General features: G+C 43.0%; 1 protein-coding gene and 1 long non-coding RNA gene across 3 annotated transcripts in view; one reads left to right on the forward strand and one right to left on the reverse strand.

The window, feature by feature from the left end:
* Positions 1-21,309, forward strand: part of STXBP1 (syntaxin binding protein 1) — a 223,420-nt gene that overhangs the window by 42,843 nt on the left and 159,268 nt on the right. The gene's annotated exons all lie outside the window — the stretch shown is intronic.
* Positions 11,632-12,944, reverse strand: LOC146868597 (uncharacterized). Its single transcript, XR_014966300.1, has 4 exons — positions 12,745-12,944; positions 12,559-12,649; positions 12,425-12,452; positions 11,632-12,000 (listed from the first exon to the last, which is right to left on the reverse strand). It is a non-coding gene; the product is annotated as an uncharacterized LOC146868597 (long non-coding RNA).

Here is a 21,309-nt window from a genome sequence, read left to right on the forward strand (position 1 = left end):
CTTTCATGTTACCCGAGGTGGAGACATTAACATTTAGAGAGGCCCATTTCTGGGACCACATTTATTAAGGAGTGGAGACAGTGCACCTTTGAAATGAATCAGCCCACCTCTGACAGAGAAGAGACTCCAGAGCAAAGTGGGCGTGTGAGTGTGTGCAATTGGTTTCAGGTAGGGACAATACAGATGCCAGTAGTAGACCACAGTAAGTGATGTAACACTATCTGAAACACCCACCACTTGTTCAAGGTGTGTCAGGCCTACAGGGGCACAGTACCTGTAAAAAGCCTGAACGTATCCCAGGTCAAGGGGTGCATTATCTGCATCAATTTAATTGGGTGTGCACACCTACTACCTAGTTAAGTTGCCTCGGTACACCATAGGCACGACAATTTCCCGATATGCCTAGGTGGGTGCACATTTTTGTGACGTGAAAGAGGCTTTTAATGAAAGTCAAGATTGACACCAAGTGAAATGTGCTACACCATTGCTGAATTTACAGTCCGAGGTTGGACAATGGAGAGTTATCGTATTTGAGAAGAGTCACTAATATTTTGGCAATTACAAAGCGTCATTTCTTTATCTAAATGCGTTGATGTTGGTCACTCCATAGAGGAAGGGGTTGGAGCCTTTTATGTGCAGAGTGCATTTGTCACTTGTTTGCTCTGTTATTGCTCTTTGCTGCAGAGCCCAGGCCCACTGCTGTATGCTGGCACATGGAGTCTCTTACTTGGGGCAGTTTCAGCTGACCAGCCCTGGCCGGAGTGAGTGCGCGTAGCATGGCATGAACTGTGCAGCTGTGCTCCATTGAGGTGGTTGGTGTTATGATGGGCTGTGCAAACTCAGTTGTGGAGATTAACAGTAGATAGTGCAGGTTTTACTACCTTGAGCCACCACAACAAGTATCTCAGTCTTGAGTCTAATCTGATACTGAAGGAATGGCATTAATGATGACCCCAAACTACAGAGCTTTCAAAGGTCTGGATGGTAAAAGTCCAACTGATGACTTGGAAAAAGGCAGATTTCCTGTTAAGATGAAAGGCCTTGAGTTTGTGGCTCTGGACTCCATAAAGAGCTACCTTACTCCACTCAGTGCAGATGTTTGAATTGGCAAAGCACATCCCAAAATAAGACTCTTAGGAACAGCACCACAATGCAGCAAAAAACCTTTCTGTAACAAATGACCTTAGTGATGCGGTATGGCTGACATATCTCTAGCTGAAATAGCCAACTAAGCTTGTCAAATAGCCGAGTGAGACAAAGGCTTGCTTCTAGGGTCAGCCCATAATCGACCAAAGATGGCATACAATGCCAAACCGTGGTATGTTAGGAGGGGCTCGAAGGGACGCCTTCTCGGGGGTTGTGGGCCGTCCAGAGCCGTGGGCTTGCATGGTGTAGCAGTTGGAAATCTACAAACGCGCTCACTTGCTCTAACTGATGCTTAGAGTTTGTTAGTATGCAGTGCTTTTAGAGGGGGCGAGCCAATAAATAAACAGGGAGAGCCAAGGCAAGGGTCTGTCTCAGATCTTAGATCCTGTGTACAAGCCTAGCCCTGAAATGTTTATTCATTAATAGTGGTATAGCCGTACATTTCTATAATGCAACATGGAACTTCGGCAATCTAAAATGTTGAAACTTACATGACTCGAAATTGCTTGTTGTTGCGGGCTTGACATGGAGAATAAAATGTAAGTTGTGTGGGACCACCATGCTGCTCTCACGTTGCATGAGCATAACTTGCAACACATACTTTTGATTGTTCGAAGTGCGCCACAAGCTCATAGCGTGCTTCAGGCTTTCTCCGGAAGGTAGTTGATGATTATCAGACTGTTTTTATTGAATTATTTTAGGTTCGTTATGCATTGGGTAGTCTGATAATGTGCTGCTTGCTTATCTTCCCCTGTCATCAGAGTCTTTGATGTTTCCTGTCCTCAGCTTACTACATCAGGCAACTCTGCCCAGCACCGCTCTGTCAGGCTAAGAGGTCACATAACATCACGGATATTCTGTGTGTCTGGAAGCATATAGCTATGGGCATTTTAAATTACAATGCCTTTTATTTATTTTTTACAAAAGAAAAACAAAAAAACCCTGCCATTTACAATGTCAAGAGCTCAAAATAATGTCATTGCGAGACCTATTGCATTGTAAATGCTTGTTCTTCTTCCTCACTCTTGCAGGTTTTTGTCCACCCTACTTTCTCCCATTGTCCCTGTCTTTCTAGATTTCTTTTCCTCCTTCTTTCTCCTTTTTCACGCTTGCAGTAGGCCATGGTGAAGCAAAAGTGCCACCGGCACTAATGCAAGTAAGGGAAATGGGCCCCTCAATTCCTTGTTTTATATTGTGAAACAGCAGTAATTTGGGGTCCAATTAAACCCCACCCAATTCCCTGAGCACCGGTGCCACTGCACCAGCTGCCCTAATAATGGCCATACACCTGGGACTGGGTCAAAGTCTGATGTTCTAAAATAATTTTCAGTCCAAATAAATGTGTGCTTATGACCACCATAAGCTCAAAATAAGCACCGGCTTTAACACGGTTACTAGCCCAGTGGTGTAGATAAAGGGAAATTCCAGCTGTAATCGTAAATTCTTGGTTAATTGAGCTCTTCAAACTTAGAAAAATGAATTAACTGATATATAAGTTGGAATATCCTTCTGATCCTCAAAGGTGCTCTCACAATCAGCAGCGTTAAAACCTTAGATGTTGGTAATCAACTGAGAATGAGGATTTCAAGAGATACTTCAAGAGATATCATGTATTCTGCAAGAGGCAGAATTCTCTTCATGCAATGAGGTTTTGGGCTGATTTAGGGGCAGAAAAACGATAGCCTTATTAATTCTGGCTTTAAAATGTCCCAAGTACAAAGAGTGTTCCTTGGCATAACCATACAAATGTGCCTTCATATGCAGAGACAGATGTGAACAAGGACACAAACGTGCCACAGTGTGACTCTGGACCTCTAACTGAGCCGAGGGCTGCTGTACTCTCATATGAGACGCAAAACATAATAAACTGTACATAACATAATGATCATCGAAGGAAACCAGAAGTCTCTACCTGCATCCAAGCCAAAGGTACGACCCAAAGACTAATATCAATGCTTCATACAAAAACAATACTCTGAATATGTCGTTGCAACATATCACCAGCGGCCCCACTGGTCTATCAACAAGAGAATCTCTCTACGCTGTGTCACCTTAGAGTCACCCCTAAAAGTGCCCCTTCTTTCCCTATGTGGGCCCCTGAAGGGTATTGAGCCAAGTTGTGGACAGTAGGAGAAAATGTTCTGTTTGTGGTTTAAATTTGAATCCCAGTTGTGACTCCGTATCAAACCAACCTTGAGACAGAGTGGGGTCTACACCTGCAGATAAGATATTTTTTTTGTTTTAGCAAATTAAAAAACCTAAGGAAAATTCTGCACTGCTTGCCTGAAGACTGCCGTAAAACGGTAGTTCACGCAACAGTCACCTCGAGGCTGGACTATGAAAATGCCCTGTACCTTGGACTCCCCAAATATGCGATTCATCGACTCCAGATTGTACAGAATGCGGCTGCGAGACTGGTCTGCCGCTTGCCTTTTTGAGACCATGTCTCTCCGCATCTTCTGAAACTCCACTGGCTGCCAGTAGAGAAGAGAATCATTTTTAAGGCTATGACCTTGACCTACAGGGCTCTAAGCGGCAAGTGTCCGAGCTATCTGGAAGACAGACTACGCCCCTACAAACAGTCCCGCGCACTGCGTTCTAACGCCCAAAATCTGCTCCACTCTTTCCACTTTAGGAAAGCCCGTCTGGGTGGTAGAACCTTCTCGGTTAGAGCAGCCACATTGTGGAACTCCCTGCCAGGCCACCTTCGCCTGGCTAACACAGAACTTGGTTTCCAGAAAGCCCTGAAGACCTGGCTGTTCAAGTCAGACTAATACACCAGGGGGGCTCTCGATCTCTCTCTGCCTGTGCTATTGCCTGATGTTTTCAGCGCTGGTATGCCCCTGCTCGGGGTAGCTGTCGCGCTTTATAAGCTTCTGTATTATTATTATTTGCCTCAGCATGACTGTAAATGGTACACGGTTGGGTGGGTTTTAGGCTAAGTTCCGTGATGTAGCATTTAAATGTTTTTATTACCATCTTACTGGATCGTAAGTGATTATTTTCATCAAGTGGCCAATTATATATTTTGAAATGTATGGATGACTCCTCACTTTCACCTTATCGTAATTGTGTTAGCCTAAAAGATATGCATTTTAAACATAAAGAGAATCATCAATTAATTTTGGAGTGTAAAATTATTGGCTTGCCAATAATTTTCTTATTGGTTTTTATAGATGATCCAATTACTTTTTAACAGTTCACTCACTGCAAAGAAACGTTCTGTTCACAATTGTTTTTAGAAGTTAACAATAAAATTTACTTTTATAAATTGATATCGCCCTTACACCATATCAAAAGATTTCACAGGGGGTCAATAGACAAATGTATCCAACAGAAGGTGTTTCTGAAGCCCACCCTTGCGACTTCTGAAGACTACAGACAGCAGTGACCCTTGCGGAAGGATCAGTCAAACAGTAACCAGAAGTCTCGCTCTCTAAGTGCAGCAGTTCAAAGCTGAGGAGTTTACGTTGCGACACTTTCAAGGAGACGGAATCAATTTGTTTGTGCTGCCCAGATTCTAGTTTCAAATGCTGGCAAGTTCATGGGGCTTTGAGCGTTCCAGTAAACATTGCATGATCCAGCGTAGTCCGCATGCAGTCTGCCCCAGCGACAGAATGATGTGCCCACCTGGTCAGAAACCATTCTTCAAGGGATTGTAGAAAGGACGTCCAGTGTTCATACGAGGAGACATGGTGCACTGGAGTCCCACTAGCCTTCAACCTAGCACGCTGGTGGTAGAAACTAGTTGAAGAATGAGTACACTGGAATACTAACATAAGGTGAGACAGTGTTATGCGCCTGTAACTCAGAATTCCATGCATGCTGTTACAAAATTCCAATGGAGTGGGTGCCCACACGCCTAGAAGCAAAGGTGAAAACCACGTTCCTTTTAGGGTAGAGATTGGGGATTGAGTTTTTGTAGTGGAAGGTGATGACAGATGACGCCTGAAGAGCTAACTGGCGGCAACCTCGGGTCCTGGAGCCAAAATAGTCTAACAGTGGCTTCTACAGGTCCTCTCAGTGAGCTGCAATCTAAGGCACTCCTCCTGGGAGATAAATCCAATGTTCTGTCTTCAGTCAAGCAATTCTTCTTCTGCATAGCTCAGTCACGACAGTCTTACCCCAGGTCTCGGTCTACAAGGGGAGGGAAAGTTACTGTATGGTAAAAGGATTACCACAGGCAATTTTTGGATCTGATTCCAATTTTTTCTTTCAGAAATGGGCAAAAATGGACCGTGCAGTCGATATAAGTGTATGGCTGCCGAAACTCCTCCAGGTGATACCGGCAGACATTAGCAGGAACATCCCTGGGTTAAAGCAGAGTCTGTGCGCTCTCTGGAATTGGAAATCAGGTGCAACCACTGTTTTGCACTTGAATTCATGGGTACAAAGACATTCAGAATGAGGCCAATAGTACCTAAAATGACCAGCTATCACCAAGCACTGGATTTTTGAGGGAAGGGAAAGGTCTGGAATGGGTGGATGGCATATGGATCGCATGGATTCGGGGGGTTCAGAAGGTTGCAGTTGAGGTTGAAGATGGAGGTGCTGCAGCAGGGTTTTGTCAATGGATGTATTTACCATAAAGCTGTAAGGCTGGTCCCCATTCCTGGCTACACTTATTCTGTCTCTGTGTGAAAGCCTGGCGTCTCTGACACACAGGTGATATAGCAAACTTCTCAGACACCTTGTCTCTTGCCTCAGTGCGATGTCAGAGTACATTATTTTGGGGACATTTTCAGAGAGTGAGGATCATTAACAGGGCAGCCCTTAAGCCTGGCTTGAAGTAAGCTTGCTCTAGCACGGATTTTGTTTTATACAATCTTGTCTATCATGAATAAAAGATTTTTTTTAAATGTCTTGAATGAGCCAAATGAAATAACACAAGTTTGCACCAAATGTGCTTATTAATAAATTCACTTCTAGACACAATGCGTCTTAGATTGAAAAACATTTTAAAGGGCATACTTGTCGGTAATCAAATATGGAAACAAATGTCAAAGTAGTGGAAAATTCCCTAAGGATTCGTATATGCAGTGTTCAATTTGAGCGGGTGGATGCCGGTGAGGCCCACCGGCACTCATTTTTGCGGACTGGCCCACATTTTCCCTCATTAGACATGGACTGCAAGCAAGGGAGGGGGAAAAAATACAAAGGGAAAAAAGGAGGAGGAACAAGAGAAAGATGCTAAAACTGTCACAAGGGAGAAAAGAGAAACCTGCACCAGTTAGATAAAGGGGCTGGAAGTGTCTGATAGTGGATGGACGAGCCATTAGCTTGATTCAAGACTAAGCAGCCTCGGTATTCGGAGCGCTGATGTTTAAAATCACCAGCCGCGGTATTCTTAGAAGAGCTTTGGGCACTGAAACTCATCCTATTATAAATTAAGAATTGCGTACATCTTATATATTGTTTGTGAAGCAGGTTGAAGGAAGAGGCCTGATGAACACTAGTTGTGTTTTCTGCAACGGATGCTGAGATCCCTATTGAGAAAGACATCTTGTCAATAGGGGTAGGCAGAACTTGCGGAGTTTCACACTGCGTCGTTCCGCTGAGTTATGCAAAAACTACACGAGATTCTGCGGAGTTCCGTGAGCGGCGGAGTTACAGTATTGCGTGCTGTTCCCGATGATTTTTAGCATCAGGAGCTTGTCTCTCACAGTAAAATCAGAACAAACTACAACACATGGCACGCCAGTGGGCGCTGCTTCTTTCTGAGGCTCGAGTACATTTTCTACTTGAGCTGCAGCTTTCTCAATGCGAGCTGTAGTGACCTGCCGCTTCCGCCCGCTTTGAGAAACCGACCCGGTAGGTGGTCTAGCGCTTGATTTTCTCGTTCACCACCTTACAGTTGGCGAGCTATGCACGAGAAAAAATGTTGCCATGCTGCGGTTGCTGGAGTTTTTCTGAAACTCCAAGCGGACCGCGGACCGCGGAGCTGGCAACACTCAACAAACTCCAGAGTATACCACCCTCCCCTACTTATCAACTGATATGGAGCAGTGATTTGGCCACAAAATCTTCTCAAATATTACCTGCGGATATTTGCTCGGGCAAAAACTTTGAATGGGAGCCCAATGTGCACGCTTCTCAGAATTTAAAATCGGGTAAAAGCACACCTTGCGCCCGAGTTCTAGTTTACGAGTGGAACTGTGAATGAAGCAGATTGTGACTAAAATGGCCTCCTCTGCCATGAATTCCTATTTAGTGGATTTTTGAGGACAGGAAAATAAAGGCGCGAGTGCCCTCCTCTCTCAGATATTAAGTAAATCTACTTGGCTTTTCCACAGGGTCAGTGTAAGACAGCTCAGTGGTGTAATGCACCCTCTTCCATAACCAATGCCTGTGCTGTAGATTCTGAGGTGCAAATCTAAATGCTGCTCAGCTGCTGAAACAAGCATCATTAAGAGCAGGAAGAGTTACACCTGTTATTACAGCACTTATACACAGCATTATGGCCCACGGTTACTAACATTCACACAGCGCAGTGCTGTGTGGAATGTGCAGCACCATGACAATCAGAGTAAATAGCGCTGAATTATATCTAATAAGGGTCATGTACCCATGATGTCATCATCTGCACTTGCAGAAAAAAAGTAATTTTTGCATGATGCTATGCTGTGAGCTATAGTGCAAAGACAAATCCGGGCTACCTTGAGTGGGAGCCCAACACAAAGGCAACCATTTAAATGTAAGCCACGTAATTTCGCTGCAATTGGTCATCTTATACATGGGGGATATAACCAAATATTCTGTTTTCACCTTGTTTCTGCCTGGTTTCACTCGGCACTAGGATTTCACACAAAAGCGGGTTATTCTATTGCACTTTGCATAAAAATCTGCAGTTTCCAATTCAGCAAATTTGCATCGATTGTGGGTCAGCGCTCAAAGGTGCAAAAGTAATTTCTCCCCGTTCTATAGTGTACTTTTCAACACCAAATATATTTTATACTGGAAACTTGATCTGCTCTTTTGTTTGCACTGCTATTGCATCTCAAAGTGAAGTTTAGTGTTTAACATGCGCCCACCCTAAATAACAATAAATGTGTCCCTATGAATTAAGCCCCACCTCAAATCAATATATAATAGTATTGCCAGCCAATTTAGTTTTCTGATCTCTGCGGTACTGGGGTCCTGGCAGACTGCACTTAGGAAATTAAAGCATATTTCTTGAGAGAATGCATTAACAGAACAGTTTGTTCCTTGAACTAAAGGCTAAACAGAGGCCTCTGTCTATGGGCTGGAACTGCAGCTGGATTTTCGCAGAGTCATGTTATTCATACAGAAGTATTCACCAGTGAGTGACTCATTGCCTGGCACATGGATTTCTCGGAGCCTGGGTGAGGGTGGGCCTGTGCAGGGGAGGCCTGGCTGGATTTATGTCTGGTCTGCAGTCAACAGCAGCCGCGAGAAGGCGTTGTCACAACTGTGAGACTTCAGAACTGCATCAGTGGTCTGCAATTCCAACCCAATGCCTCAGTTGGAAAAGGTTTGCTCAGAGAAATGACAAACAGTTGAGTTCAACGGAAAGAGTGGTAGAAGTTCACGCCCCCATGCCCGTCCAATCACCAGCCTCGGCCTGGAGAGAGAGGATGGGCTAAAGTCTCACTAGGCCATTCAGTGCTTAAAGCATGCTAGGTGAGGCCAGTTCTCAATCATACATGTTCATTCAACCACAATCTGCATTCTGGGGAGTAAGGATGAGGTGCAGTCTCCTTGTACCCATTTACCCATCAATACTCATTAGGAGGAGGTCAGGCAGGGTCTCATACTCATTCATCCACCAGACCCATTCTTGTGACGGAGGATGAGCAGCCTCTTGTGGTGATTCATTCATCGCTCCTCACTTGTGAGTTGGGGGGGAGTTGAGACGGCTAAGTGTAAATTTAGTTCACTAAATTCCACATGCTTACCCCGATTATAAATATGCCTTCAAGGAATACAGATGTGCAATTAGTAATAGTAAATCTATACTTATCTATATATACTTATCTTTTCAATATCGTGGTCCTTGCTACAATATGATGGTTTCATGTTCTGACATACAATCTCATGTGGGCATACTGTCACAATATCATATAACACTGGATTCCTACCTATTCATTACTTGTTAGTATATGTTTTAATTGCGATCGTACCCCGGCGTTGCAACACGTTTCTTCTGGTACTGAATTCCTTGGCAGCAGTGTTGACTAATTGGGGACAAGTGGTGTCAGTCTGATGGTCCCATTCCAAGTTTTCAATTCTGATTTCTATGTGTGGGCATGTATGGAGAGGACATTTTCCAAGTGATAACCATTTAGAGGTAGTTGGTGAAATGTTGGTAAAGGTTGTTGGTGGTGCATGAGTATTTAAATGAGTTGTATGTCTAAAATGTGCTGCAGGTTGTGAAGATCATTCGGTTTTACAACGTCCCGTGGAATGGGGTCTGGACAATGTGTGCAGAGCATTTGTTGTGGTTCAGAAGAAACCATTAGTAGCTTGTGGTATAGGGGAACTACAGATGAATATTGTCTTGTTGTCTGATGGCAATGGGTTTGGTGGCTGTGGGAGGGGGACGTACCTGGCATAGGGGATGAAGTTGGCATATTGTTATTGTTAATTGGCACTTAGCAAGCAAGTTGTAGCCTCCAATGTTCACAGCTCAGAGGCCCAACTGGTCTGTTGTGGTGTTGCCTCACCTCTTAGAGGTTGCCACAGCTTGGGTCATTAGCGGTTACCATGACGCAACATACTCTGTGATTGTACCATTAGTGGGATGAAAACTTTCAATGTAGAATAGCCTACAGTATTGATATGCAAAGTGGTCAGGAGACTTTCTGTAATACTGGAACACGCAGAGACCAAAGAGGTACAGTAGATGGTGGATAGTTATACCTCTGGCAGTCATAAAAACGAACACAGTCTGGGCATAGTTCTGCTTAGCCATTGGAATCAAGCTAACCTGGCTGAAGAGGGGTGAATCCCCGAAACCGGTCCTAGGATGGTTGGTTCCACTCTAGGGAGGACCTGGCTTGGCAGTTCGGGCTGGACTGTTCCCGTGAGGCACAGGGTCAAGACTGATTTGCATATGGCTGGGTTCAAACTGGAATGGTATGGTGAGCAAAAAAACGATGGATTTAGGCCCAGATCTCTATACTGGGGTGAATGTATGACATTGTTCTGCATTCTGTCCATCAACTGTTGTTTTTGCATTAGCCATTGGAATGTGGCAGTCAGGTTGGTTGAAAGTACCGTTATTCATTATGGACAAACTTGAACTGAAACCTATGTAACCCTTCCATTCATATATTTTCCTTATGACGTGTTTTCTAGTACTTATTGAGATGAACCACCTTCTAATTCAATAAATATGCATTATAGCAGAAAAGGTACTCTGAAATACTAAATTGTCTTAGATGCCCCTGAATTTGTGAACCATTTGCAGATTTGGTAAAAAAAAACCTGGTAAACTAATTCTTGTGATCCTAAAAAATTACATGAAAGGTAACCTGGCCACTTTTTGCACAAGTGACATTTTAAATGGAGAGTTTATATACATGGTACCAATCTTGCTGTGAATTCCTCATGAAACCCTTGACATTGCTCAGATGTGAACATTTTGCTTGATGTTAAGGCTGCAAGCTTTGGACATCCAGTTTGAAACAGAATATGTTGTCTGATGGAATACTTAACAGTATTAACAATAATAATTATATGTCATCCTATGGTTACTGTGTGTGCCCTAATGTTTCATATAACCATAAGACTCAGTCAGAAAACATAAACTGCACAAAGGTGCATGAATTTCAGTTTTAATTAAAATAGTGTGTATTTGGCGAGGCTGGTTGTTGCAGTCGTTGGCGTAAGAGGTCCGTGCAGCGATTGATGGAACCTACCTATTTACAGCGAATGTGCACAGTCACATGCTTTAATTGGGATTTAATGGAAATGGCTTGGCTAGTCTTTGTGTTACCTTTTGTTATGTGAATAATTGCAAATATGTGTGGGTTTTTATCTACATCAATGAATAAAAAACTTGTTTGATGAAGAGTGTGGGGGCACTATCCCTTAGATGATCTGGATTGTAGTGGCACCTAACTTGCACGGTCGGGACAGAGTTGACCTCAAAAGCTATGAGCTAATACGTTCCTAGAGACCAGATTCAAACAACATTTCAAAATACAGTCAATAAGAGAGGACTAACTCAAAAAGGGAATTTGAGATCAGTGATTCAGAGTAAACTCTTGAAAGCTTATTCATATTTCAGAGCATCAGCAATCTCACAGAATCAGTGAAACAATATAAAAATCAATTGCCACAAAGACTCTTGGTAATAGAAATAAATGCAAAAATTAGAAAATGTAGGAAAATAAATTAGGTCTCAAATGTGCAGCAAATCAATAGAAAACCAGGCAGCAAACGTAGAGGCTCAAGTAAGGGTATGGCTCACGCACAATTTCAGCGATATTTAATAATGAATTTCACTATAGAAAAAAGATAGACACGTCAAGGTCAGCATGGCGTGAGCAAAAGTAGCATTATTACAGCAAATCATTTTTTATTAACCAAAATGTCATATAACCCTGCCATCTTAGCACCATCCCAATATATGAATATTGATTTGCCCCTTCAGACCTAAAGTAATCAGGAGGTGTTAGGACAAACAGGTTAAATAAACAACAAAAAACAATTGTGAATGAATGCAATACAGTATGCTAACACGAAGAGTGAAGCTAAGAGCTGGGCACACGCAAACTGAGGTATAGTTCAATATAGAGTAATGTCAGTATACAACTTTGAAGAGTTCATTTCATTGTTCTTGATTTATTCAAAAGTGAAAATAGAATTAATCCTGCGACTTGCTCAGGGCTGGAGAAGATACAAAGAGTACTATCAACATGTGGAAAAAGACTCAAAAATAAGTAACAGAAAGAAAACACACAATTTCTCTGAAATAGTGGTGACTTGACACCTTAAGTGGAAGCCCTATATGCCAAAGCAATTGTAACCTTATGTGGCTAAATAAGAAAACAGCAATCATGTACAATTCTTTAGTGACATGGTGGGCACTGTGTATGATGCAAGTACTAAGTTTGTGATTGGTGCGGTATTTACATCACTATTACTTATAGACACAATCTGTAGTCCAACTGGTATAATGGTAGAAAAAGACTAAAAGTAAAAGGAGATGGGCCAAAATTGGGAAGGGAAAGATGACCCAGAAAAGCTAGAAAAACAAGTACAAATTCCCAAGTGAAGATAGAATTACAAGTGTGTACCAATAAAATGCTACCTGAATGAGATGCTGAAAATCATGTAATCTGTGAAGGATAATAATGGAAAGAAACGACAAGGGCAGGTATGAGTGACAATACAAAATGGCAGGCGGTGGTGACTGATATGTAAAAGAATGGAAAGAGCGCTTACCGCTCCGCCGGTGATCATTCCAACCCGGCTGGTCAAAGTTTCAACACTCTAATTAGTAGCAGGATACGTGAGAAAAATAATGTGGTTGTATCTAAATGCGGATAAAAAGAGTATCTCAAAATATTGCAATCTAAGTTCAATACAACAGTTCAAGGCAAGTAACTAACAATAAAAACCAGATCTTACCATAGGTAATGGTGATATGGTCAAATAAATGAGCCGCAAGTGTTCTGAGATGGACGACAGTCCTCGTAGCGACTTCGCCTGTGAAATTGGGTAAGAATAACTAATAGTAGCTGCAATGATGGTCGTGTCTATCTGTCTAACGAGTGACAAAGTGTTCACACCTGCAGCAGGTACGCTGAGGTGTCTCGCAGCTACGAATCTTCCGACTTCTGTTCCGAGTGCAGAAATGCTACACTAACCCGGAAGTCGTTTTATACGTCCAGAGAAGCCAAAAACTAGAATGCTAACCTGCCGAGGTGTGAACTTTATTGCTACCCTTATTGAAGGACAGAAAAAGATGAAGCGAAATTTAAAAGAAACGGATACTATTGCGAAAAAGGAAAGCGAAGGTGTGCCTGAAAATAGTACCACATATTATAATATATGTCTACACTGGGGTAAAGGAAAGATACAAATATTGTTCAAAGCATGAAAAGGTGTGCAGTAGAACAATATACATGACTACAAAGTATGGGAATAAGCACAAGGTTATTTCCGTTACTTATTTTTGAATCTTTTTCCACATGTTGATTGTACTCTTTATATCTTCCCCAGCCCTGAAGAAATCGCAGGATTAATTCTATAAGCGACGAAATACGTGTTGGCTGGTTTTCTCTTGCTCACTTCTGAATAAATCAAGAACAATGAACTGAACTCTTCAAAGTTGTATACTGACATTACTCTATATTGAACTATACCTCAGTTTGCGTGTGCCCAGGTCTTAGCTTCACATAACGTGGTGTAGGGCCTTCCCTACACACTTCTAGGGGTTTAAGGGATTATCCCCTTTCCTGTTGGCACCGTACTTAAAACCATCTCCTGATCAATAATTGCATTTATACAGCTGAGCGCCTCATTTCCTGGGTCACTCAAAACCCTTTAGCTAGAGCAAATGCTAACAGGAAGAGCCTTGCAAAGCAGCAAAAAGGCTTCCTCCAGCATGCTCTTCGAGATCAATATGTTATACAAAATAAACACTGCACACCTTGCTGCGTGTGATGTCAGACAAGAAATTTAAACACACAATGAACATTACAAAACAGCAGCCATATTTACAAAGATGGAAGCAAGGCCTAAATGGGGCCTAGTTTAGTCTAAGCCAGTAAAACACATTCAATACATCAGGACGAGTTTCTTTCAACTGATCTAGCTTCATATTAATAAACACTTATGAATTCAAATGAGAAATAAGTAATATTAATGCACATATATGATGCAAATGTAGAATAACTTCCACAAGAGTGAGCAGAAATCATAAACACAAATACGAAGAAGTGAGTGCTACAGTTAGACTAGAATCTCTTGTCATGCGGCCATGATAAAATGTTTTGTAAGGACATGGAAATGGGTATTTGTTGGGTGTACTAGTCTGGTGCTTTGATGTTTATGCAACAGTTTCCTTTGATCTGAACCCGCCATGCGGCGGCTTGTGGTTTTTTTGGGAGTGGCGGTCACACGTAGTGACATTGTGTTCATGTAGGAGGCTTGTTTATTAGGTATGAATCTATGTGGGTAGTGTTTGTTTGCTCTTAAGAAGCATGGGGCTATTTCTGTACTGTGGTTGTGTGGAAGTAGTTTGTTTATCTGTGAGGCTGAATGAGCGCTGGTTTATTTTCATTGTTTGGGTAATGCACCTTTTACTATTTTTGTGTCCTTAGGCCTTGTGCCTGCACGCTGCTTATCAACAAAGCCTGCTTGGGGACAGGGGCGTAACACAGGCCCCCGTATCCCACCCCGCAGTGCGGGGGGGGGGGCCTGAGCTGCAGGGGGCCCCCTCAGCACTGTACTCACGCCGGAGATCTCCGGATTAAATCCGGAGCGGGGGCCCCTCTGTGTACCTTGCAGGGGGGCCCCTTCAACTTTCTTTACGCCACTGCTTGGGGATGTTTGGTTTTCTTCGTTGGCCTTGATGTGCTTGTTAAATTTGTAGTGAGGAAGTTCTGATTGCACCTTCTGCCTACAGTGAGTGGCCTGATGCTGTTATACATGACTCTGAGAGAGCACCAAGTCTGGATCATTTGTACTTGAGACCATAAGTGGGTATTCACTTGCCTTCCAGGAGTGCTTCTCGCCTGTCACAGCTATGGTCAAGAGCACATGGTACCAGCTTGAATTGATTCAAAACATCAGCCATTTTTTCCCTAAAGTGTACACCTGGCAGTCCAAGCAATTGCCATTTCTGGAATTGATGTATGTGAATGGCCTGTGTGACTCCGGACTTTGATACTTCATTGTCTTTAACATACGCACGGGTAATTTCTACTACTGCACTGCTCTTGCAACTGCGTCCTGATCAGCTCGATGTTATATGGATGCCATCTGGGATTCTGGACTCCGATAATTCATTGCCTTCAACATATACAGTGGTCATCTGCACTTCTGTACTGCTGTTGTAAAGTCGTCCTCATCAGCTTGAAGTTATATGGATGCCCCCATTGAATTTCATAGTATGATAAATCGTTGTCTTTTACATATACATCTGTCTCCTGAACTATTGAACAGTTTTTATGACACCTGCTGCATCAGATTGAAGTTTTATGGAGACCATGTGGGATTCCATAGTTTGATAAGTCATTGTCTTTAACTTGCGCACTAGTACCCTGAACTACTGAACAGTTCTTACAACTCCTGCTGGATCAGCTTGATGTTGTATGAATGTCCTCTGGATTCCGGACTTCGATAACTCATTGTCTTTAACATATACAGTGCTAATCTGTACTACTCTACTGCTCTTACAACCTCATCGTCATCAGCTTGATGTTATATGGATGCACTCTGGGATTCCAGAGTTTCCAAATTCCATATCTGTAACATATGTACTGCTACCCTGAATTACTGGAAAGTATTTATAACATCTTCCTGATCAGTTTGTTATATGAATGCTGTCTGGCATTCCCAAGTTTGTTAATTAATTTTCTCTCAAATATACACCGCTACCCTGGATGACTCTGCAGTTTTTATAAAGCTTTTTGAATCAGCGTGATGCTCTACGGGTATCCTCTAGGATGTGAGAGTTCTGATAATTGTCTTACACGCGCACTCTGCATCCCCGAACTACTGGACAGTTCATATAACATCTTATGTATCAGCTTTATGTTTATATGTATGCCCTCTAGCATTCCAGAGTTTGACAATTCATTGTCTGTAACGGATATAAATGTACTTTAATCTATGGAACTGTTCCTATAACTCTTTCCTGATCAGCTGGATGTTATATTACGCCCTCTGGAATTACAGAGTTTGATAATTTAGTGTCTTTTACCTATACACTGATACCCTGAACTATTGAACAGTTTTCTTTCCTTATTAACTTGGTATTATGTGTATACCCTCTGTTATTTCAGAATTCTTACTTTCATCACTTTTGGCATGCATACCTTTATCCTATTACGTACTATGGGTTTTGTTTTCTCCTGTTTTGCATGAAACTGTATCTTGATTGCTTCTGATGATTGTGCCTTAATTCCTTTCTATGATACATAAATAAATCTGATGTCCGTCTTGTGGTTTAGTACCATACAAAGAACATGATATAAAAACAATTAAATAGACCACATGTGAACATATATGCTTCACATTGTCGTGTCAATGTCTGGGCCTTCTTTCCTTTTCAAAGAGGCCCGTTGGTTCAATGTGGGAGAAATGTGGTTGGAAGGAGAATAGGCGTGCTTGCTGTCCTTTCACCAGAGGGCTCCTGTAAGTGTGGTTGCTTTTCTCTTGGAGACATTTTGGGCCTCCATTTTTTATGGAGGTCACAGTGGACCTTGTCGAGATCATATTCACCTGCAGTTAGCTTGTCCCATTGATAGGTGGCAGACGCGAGACTGGCCAGACTACGCCTAGTGCCAGTAGCAAGGACAGAGCACTCAGCGAACTACACCGAGTGCCAGATGCAAGGATTGTGCACTCAGGAAGTCAAAAAAATGCCAATTTCCAGCCTGAGACTCCACGGGTGAGGAGCATGAGTGTGGTTCCTGCTATCGGGATGGGGGCTGAAGCTGATATTCCGCAGGTGGCACTGTGCTTATTGCTGAAGCTGAGCATCAGGGGTGAGTGCGGAATAATGTAGGGACACTGGTATGCAGTTCTCGAGGCAGTGCCTGCAGACTGGCATGTGTGGTGTGGCATTACAAGAGGGTGGACTACCAGGTGCTTCTCTGCTTGAGTGACCATTTTATCAATGTGAAGACAGCTGAGTATCGGACACACACCAGAGTGGCCTCATAAACGGTGGCCGTTCCGCGTTGGTTTTTTTTGCTGGTTGGTGTACGCGCCTGCATGGCTTAGTCATACTCTATAATGTTCTCCATCTTTGAGGAGGCAGGCAAGGGGCTCAGAGCCAAAGTGTCTTCTTAATGATCTTTTAAGGCGATGAGTAGAGAAGGAATTCAAATCTAAACCTTAAATGTGAAATAGTATATCTAACAGTGGTAGGCAGCAATGAAGGAGAATTGTTTTATTTTTTAAAGTATCCGATTCACTAAAGCAGCTGAGAGAAGCCAAGGCAAAGGGTGAGTCTACTGTGAAGTCCTGGGCCCTTGGCACTCTTGTACCGTGACATGTTTTCAGCTAAGTAGGGCGTCTATGTGCTATAGTCAGAATGCAAAAGGGCAGACTACAAGGGCTTGCCGTCATTTTGTTGGCATGCGCATACGTTTGCACATTACAATGTAAACGTCTCATTCATAGGTTTGCCACCTTTCCAAGAAACAAATACCGGCCATTTGTTGTTGTTGTTTTAAGAGTCTACTAAGACCCAGAGACATGATGCTAAATATGACTTTAAACAAAATCGTATATATTCATTCGTAACATGACTTTTCTGTCTTTATTTCTCTTAATTATTAGACGTGGATCGCTGATGCAGCTCACTTACAAGCGCTTTCTATTTATATTTGCTGCTTGAATGGTTAAGGGTTCAAAATATAGGCTTTAGGCGATTCTGCTTATTTTTCGATTGTGACGGTTGAAAAGGGATCAGATGGCAACTCTACTAATACATTAATATATCCCTATTTTAATGTAAGTGGACCGGTATATCTGAATTTAAATGAATGAGCACGTCTTCAATTTCAATCTTAAATATCGTTATCTGTTCTGTGTGGGTCTCTGTATTTATATCCGTTACCCAGCACTCCTATGGAGCTGAGCACAAATATTAACACCAGAGCGCAACGAACAAGGGATGTGAAGCGGGCTCCGACTATTGGACTCATCTCCACCTCAGACCTTCGGCAGGTGGTACAGAGATTATTTCCCCAGCAACCTCCACCGGCAGTTAATCGGATAATGGCCGGCCTCCTCCCCCTTCTTTCAAGACTGCATCGCTGTCTACACCGCTCGGTCCCCCAGGCAGCAGAACATCCAGCTGCCGCCGCGGCCACTGCAGAGGGCGGGGCCTGTACCGTACAGCAGTGTGACAGCAGACGGCGTGGGCGTAGTCGTGCGTGACGGCCCTGCGTGGGCAGACGTCACTGCCCCCTCCCCTCCAGTGCAGGCACTGCAGCAGAGCCACGGCAATGTTATCACTCTCACCTGGGTGCTGCTGAAAAGGACCAGAGAGAGTCATGGGATGAACCAACTCGGTTAAAGCGCCGTAGTTGGCGAAAGGCGATGAACCTCGAGACCCCATTCCAGCTGCAGAAAACGAATCGAGTAGAAATGCTTGCAGTAAATTCGTCATACTACAATCGCAAGCTTCTGCTATGCAACGTGGATTGTTTTTGTTTTTCATGTAAGAAAATGTAGACTCCCCGTTTTTACATATGGGTTAATCAGTGGTCGAAGTGGGGAAAAAAAAGTAGGGGAACTGTGGGCGGAGACTCAGGGGGCGGGAATAACCCAAGGATTGGATTAGTGGGCGGAGTCAGAGGTGTGGCTAGAAATAGCAAAACATACCAATTTTTGAACGTTTGGCATTTCACTGACTAGTTACAGCTTATAACGTTATTTAATTCAAAGAATCAATACACATGTTTATTTGAGGTTTAATATATAAGTTGTTTATATTTAATTCATTTACAATGTGGGACATGTTTCCAATCACAGAATATTCCAAATACGCTTATAAGTGGAATCATAAGCCATTTGTCTCTGAGCCATGCAGTTTCTTTCATCTGTATTTCTCCTCCCTTTTTCTAACCATTTCTGAACATAAAATTCAGGTTTAAATTCTATGACAGGTGGCCCCACGATATTTATGAACATTGTAGAAGACAGACGATTGATTGATATTCTGTTCGGCAGTGGTGCGAGCACATCATTCATTACACTAAAGCCCCGTTCACATTCAGCAGTTGAGGTACAAAAGGTGTTTATAATGTGCATTAATGGTTTCAGGCTTTCAGAGATGCAATTTTTATTTTGTTTGTACTCTCTGAAACCAAGGATGTACTGCCTGGTATCAAATACATGCAACCTGCTACAAAGGTTTTGTAATTCTCCCTCACCGTATAAGATGTCTTCTGGATCTGGCCAATAAACTGGTTGTAGGAGTTTCATTCTATGTACTAACTCTTTGTATTCTATTTCATCATTGTGGTTGTGCATCTAGAAACGTTTGATGCATTAGACATTGTCATCCTTTTTCGCAGGTTATTTGCTAAGCTCCTAAAGAACTGTGCCCTATTGATGCTAACACAGCCTTTGTTCTGTTGCAGTCGTACACCAGCAAACTGCATCCGTTCAGCAGCATCTAATGCAGTTGTAGCAAACAAAGGGCCCAGGTGCATCAGCCATTGATTAAAACACTAAAATCTGCATCTGTATTGAACGATCGGCCTCGTATATGGTCATATCACGCCGCTGCAGCCTTCTGGATAGGTCACCCAATTCTGTGAGAGCATCATATAAAATGCCCATATTTTCAACAAACCCCAGGGAGGTTAATAAATGGTTTAAACCAGCATATTTCCTCTGCTCAATGTCACTCCTCGTTGAGTCTTCGGAAGATTCCATGAAATGTTTAATAAGTCCTTTGTAGTTATTCCAAACAGCTCTCACAGATCTTTCACTTGAGGGCACCCAACGTACATCTAGCACCTTTCCAATTGCCAGAAGTCTTACTTCTACCTCCAGAGCACATTCCCCAAGCTCTCTCTGATTTTTCGGAGAGGCATGGTAGGTGGTATATAGTTTATCAAAAAAAAATTTGAGCTGATTAATGCCTGCGACTTCTTTACAAACATCACCCACAGCAAGCTCCAGCTTGTGGTTAGAACAGTGCCATACACTCAACTGTGGATATTTCAGTTTCAGAAGAGTTGCCACACCGGATTTCCTACCTATCATATTGGAAGCACCATCTGTTACAAGCTGAACCAAATGACTTTTTAAATACTCATCAGTAAAACCGTGTCTCTCTAAGCATGCAAGTAAGGTATCTAAGATTAGATCTGCTGCTGTGCTTGGCAACTCAACAAGGTCCAAGAAAAAGGTCAGTGGCTCATTGTGTTTATCAATACATGCTCTTACACAAATAATTAGTGCGGTCAATTTACTATTTGTGAGCTTAGGGACATATTTATGGGAATGGTGGCGCAGGGCAGCACAGCAAGTTACTTTGCTGCGCTGCCCTGCGTCACAGGGAAAGGGCGGGAATGTGCCGTATTTATCCAATATGGTGCATTCCGGTCTTTTCCCCCTGCACTGGCGCCATTTCGACAGCCTAGCTTCAACGCAGGCACACTTGCCCCATGGTGCAAGGGTGCCTCCTTTGCATGCAGGATTGTTTTTGTGCAGGAAGGGGCACCTTCCTGTACAAAAACAATCTTGAGAGGCTTTTTCATCTTTCTATGTGGGCTGCAGAATAAAGCACAGTTTGAAAGAGGAAAAAGCAAGGAGAAATAAAGATATTTCTCCTAGTTATGCCTCCTCTGGGGCAGCGCAAGATTTTGCCGCATTCCCAGGATTACAAGTCCTTGTAAATCTATGTATGCGTCAAAAACCGTGGGGGTTGTGTGGGAGACTTTTATTATTGTAGGAAAACTACTGCGTGACAAAGCCACTGCTGCTCTAGGGTGTGCTGCTTTGTAGACCTGCCAGCAAGACTGGTGGTGAACCTGGGTATGAATTGTGGTGGACAGGGCTTCAAGTTTACCCAACTGGCCACCGGTAGGGTTCACCTGCTGGTGCTAAGAGACCAGGGCTTCTAAGGTCTAGTGGGGCCTTCTAAAGTCTATCATGGGTGCTCCCTCAGAAGTGGTCTGATGGACAAGGCATGAAGGCTGAACCAGGTTCCCCAGTTCCAAATTTGGTACCTCTGGCCATAATGCCACATCCTATCCCCACCGAACACCGTTCTGCCCCACTGAGTGAAACTCACACTGTCTTCACCTACAACCCAATTCTGCCCCATTATAAGCACCTGGATGTGACTCATTTCAAATTATGCAGTGCCTGGAAAAAAGTAACAACATTCTGGGAAAAGCAAATACTCATAGGGAATGCAGGATTATGTAAAGCATGCAAAATATAAGCAGGAACGACATGTTACCTTAACGCTATTCCTCTCGTTCAGAAATCAAT

Source organism: Triturus cristatus, chromosome 1_2, assembly GCF_964204655.1.
Source record: "Triturus cristatus chromosome 1_2, aTriCri1.1, whole genome shotgun sequence".
Classification (NCBI taxonomy): Eukaryota; Metazoa; Chordata; class Amphibia; order Caudata; family Salamandridae; genus Triturus; species Triturus cristatus.